This window comes from Orycteropus afer, unplaced genomic scaffold (genome assembly GCF_000298275.1).
Source record: "Orycteropus afer afer isolate SDZICR_OR568_19922 unplaced genomic scaffold, OryAfe1.0 scaffold00221, whole genome shotgun sequence".
Lineage (NCBI taxonomy): Eukaryota > Metazoa > Chordata > Mammalia > Tubulidentata > Orycteropodidae > Orycteropus > Orycteropus afer.
In genome coordinates, this window is record NW_006921808.1 from 5,857,193 (window position 1) to 5,861,551 (window position 4,359).

The window sequence follows — 4,359 nt, forward strand, 5'->3', positions numbered from 1 at the left end:
ACATATCTGACAATGGACTTATCTCTAGAATTTATAGAAAATTCCAACACCTCAATAACAAAAAGACAACAATCCAATTAAAAAATGGGCAGAAGACATGAATAGACACTTCAATAAGGAGAATATTCATGTGGTCAACAAACATATGAAGAAATGCTCACAATCATTAGCCATTGTTGTTGTTGTTATGTGCCATTGAGTCGCACCGATTCATAGCGACCCCTCCTTGGGTTTCTGAGGCAGTATCACTACGGAAGTAGATTGTCCCATCTTCCTTCTGAGGAGTGGCTGGTGGGTTTGATTAGCAGTCAAGTGCCTTAGGCACTACGCTACCAGAGCTCTCCACTAGCCATTAGAGAGATGCAAATCAAAACAACGAGATACCATCTTGCTCCAGCACTAGTAGCAAAGTTCAACAAGACAGAAATAGCAAATGTTGGCGAGGATGTGGAGAGATCGGTACTCTCATGCACTGCTGATGGGACTATAAAATGGTACAACCATTGTGGAAAGCAGTATGATGATTCCTTAAAAAGTTGGAATTAAAATATCATTGACCCAGCCATTCCATTACTAGGTATATATTCTAAAGATGTGAGAGCCATGACAAGAACAGACCTATGCACATCCATGTTCATCACAGCACTATTTATAATAGCCAAAAGATGGAAACAACCTAGGTGTCCATAAACTGAGGAATGGATAACCAAACTTTGGTACATACATGCAATGGAATACTATGCAACCCTGAAAAATTATCTAGAATCTGCAAAACACTGCATAACTTGAATGAACTTGGAGGATATTATGCTGAGTGAAATAAGTCAATCACAGAAGTACAAATATTGTATTAGTCCATTATTGTAAAAGTCAAGGAAAGGTTTATCTATGGAAAGAAATTTTCTTTGTTGGTTACCAGGAGTGGGAGGGAAGGGTATGGACCACTGTTAGATAGGTAGAGTTTAGTATTGATTTGGATGAAGAGAAGGGCATTGTACCAAATGTGAGTGATCAACATGGTGGCATTGAGGAAGAGGAAGACAAAGAGGTGCATGGGAGGTACAGACAACAAAGATGAACCTTTTGCACATACAGTACTGTATTATCAGTGAAGGCAAACATAGGTATACGAGTGGATAGATGGGTGGACAGGCTGAATTAGTAAGTATGTCTATGAAGTGGAGAGTGTACCCAAGACCATGTATAGGGTTGACAACCAATGGTCTTATAAGTGTATTTGTATGCTCTGAATTCCCAGATGTAGGGTAGAGCTGACAAGGGACAAGGTTAAAGTTACTTCTTGGTCATGGCCAGCTACCCAGAGGGACCAAGTAGTTAAACCTGTGAGCTTGGGACCATAGTCACAGGGAACATCAAGTTCAATTGGCATAACATACTACACAGTACATTGTTCCACCTCCTACTTTGGCAAATAGTGACTAGGATCTTAAAAGCTTGCAAGCAACCATCTCGATACAATAATGGGTCTCTCCTCAGCCAGAGCAAAGGGAATGAAGAAAGCAAAGCTTCATGGAAATAATTAGTCCTTGTGACTGGTACACCATGTGATCCGCAGCCTATACAACTATGAGACCAGAAGAACTAGATGGTGTCCAGCTACCACTGTCAACCACTAGGGGGGATCTATATAGGAGATCCTGGATAGAGAGGGAGAACAATGTGGAACAAAACTCAAAATCATTTGGGTGAAAAAGAAATGGGAGGGGGACCAGGTTTGCTGGTCTGATAGAGCCTGTTGAAACCACTGATACTATGGCCCCTAGCTGCCTTTCAGGTCTGGAATTGAACCCACACCTGCGGCTTCTAGCCAAACAAAAGATAGGCATAGGAGTTGAACATTTACCTGAGGTAGAGTCACTCCTTGGAGAGAACAATCATGGGAGAAAGAAGGGACTGAATTAGTAAGTATGTCTATGAAGTGGAGAGTGTACTGTGTTTATGCACAGGGTGACAGCTCAGGGGCCAGGGGTGCATGGAGGGATGGACACAGGGAACAGGTGACTGTCAGGAGGAAGTGGGAGGGGAGCTGTTGTATTGTGGTGAATTATGGTCAATGTCATGAGACAAAGTGTATGTGAACTGCTGTATGGAAAGCGAATTTGCTCTGTAAATTCACCCAAATCACAAAAAAAAAAAAAAGATGAGAGGGATCCAAATTAGTTTTACCTCTGTTACCCCCTGTCTCTGATTTTCAGTTCTTTAGGTGATATGCTCTTTGGTCATACTGATTATAAGGTAGCAATGTTGATTTTGTTAACACCCTAAATCATATCTTAAATAGAGGGATCTGCAAATATGTAAATGCTATTGACTTTTAAGAATTTCTTCCTATCATTTTATAATAGTCCTGTGCCAATAGGGTCCTTGTATCTTGTATTTAAAGAATTTTAGACTGCAAGGAGGGGAAGAAGGTTTGGCTAAGGAAAAATTCAATTCCTGTAGGTGAAACCATTAGCCTTTCAATTGTGACGATTTTAGGTCATAAAATTATAATTTAAGAGTCAAAGAAATCTATAGAGTTTCTTCAGTTTGCCAATTCAGCACAAGAATCCATTTTCCAGTATTTATTGCACCAATGATAATTTTATTCCTAGTCTCATTGTTTCTGGTGACAGGTATATACCATAATTTGAGGTCCATTCTATCAAGTTACATCTTAAGAGCTGAAGTTTGGCTAAATATTAATATATAATTTCTATCATTTTGAAAATTCTATGTATTGTTTTTACTTATTTCATGTGAAGTTTCTCAGAATAAGTCTTTTTTCCCTTTCACATGACATCCCCAAGTCAAAAATTTTGCAGGCTCAACATACCCAGTTTTTTCAGTAATTCTTACAATAGCATGGTTTCTAGAAACATGTAGTTTTATTAATGTGTGATGCTCAGAATTGATCACAAAGGCATCATCGATGAATTTGCAATGTTTGTACATATTACAGTTGAAAGATACGCACACACATACACACAGCCTATATAAGGACATGACCTACATAGTCTTATTACAGCCTAACACAGATGGCTGTATTAAGGTAATTGATCTTTCTTAAATAATTCTGTAGATTAGTGAAAACAACCAATCTTCTTTTGAACCATTTCTCAGCAATATCCCTATATTAATAGAATAGTGTGGCTATATAAGAAGCCCTCATCATTGTCTTCTTATTTTCAATGTCAGTTTGGGGTGACTTTGTTGTTGTTTTTGGTCATTGCCATCAACTTGATCCCAACTCATGTTACTCACAAGTGTGCAGAGCAGAACTGATTCACAGGGTTTTCAATGCTATGACCTTTGTGAAATAGATTGGCAGGTCTTGCTTCCAAGGTAGCTCAAGGTGGGTTTGAACAGACACCCTTTCAGCTAGCAGTCTACCACTGTGGTAAAATGAATTTTTTATGTGGTCGATTGCCTTGGTTTTTTGGAAAACCAGCTTGAGAGATTTTTCCATTAAGCCCTGAGGAGCGCTACTTTTGTCCAGGTTGATTGGTATTTTCTGGGTAAGCTATAAGCTATTTATGGTTTGACACTTTTTATCTAGCCTGGGGCTGCAGCCTCCCCTATGATTACGATGCAAATGAAGTGACTATAGACTTCACAAATGAGGTGAATATAGCCTACTATGCAAAGGAAGAGTCTGTGGCTTACCAAGAGGGGATTTATCAGGTTTGGCCCCCTCCGGGGGAGACCATGATTTGAAATTGACCAGGAGTTGTGTGCATATACAGCCAGCCTCACAGAGATTTTCCAGACAGAAAGAAGGGGGAAAAGCAGAAGGAAGAAAAAAAGAGAGAGGAAGCAGAGAGAGAGGAAGCAAGGACCCTCCTAAAAGAGGTGTAATGTGGGGCAAGACCTGTAACAATTAAGATAGTGAGAGACCCAGAAGGGACCCAGCAATAGATTTGGTGATAACAGACAGCAGGGCCAGGAAGAGCCTGTCCTGAATAGCCAAGAGGAGCTGTCCTTAGAGAGACCTGTCCTTAGGTCTCTGAAAGAAGCCTCACCTCAAGGGTTGAGAGGAACCTGTCCTCAGGAGAATGAGAAGAGGCCTGGATGGCTGAGAGGGAGTGTCTATGGCAGAGAGAAGAACCTGCTTCCTTGCAAGGGCGAGAAGAGCTGAGAGAGCTTCCAGGCAACTGAAGAAGAAAGTATAGGTTTTCCTCTTAGAGGAAGCCCTCCAGACTTTACCAGAATGTTTCATAAGTCCAGATTGTACTCTGTTACTTCCTTAATAAACCACTTTACTGTAATTATGGTCTGTGAGTGAGTTCTGTGAGACCATTGCAAAGAATTATTCAATCCAGAAGAGAAGTAGAGAGTGCTATAGGAGGGATGGCTGGT

General features: G+C 40.4%; 1 pseudogene; it reads left to right on the top strand.

The window, feature by feature from the left end:
• LOC103203669 overlaps window positions 1-3,684 on the top strand; it is a 50,821-nt pseudogene extending 47,137 nt beyond the window's left edge.
• Window positions 3,685-4,359: the final 675 nt, after the last annotated feature.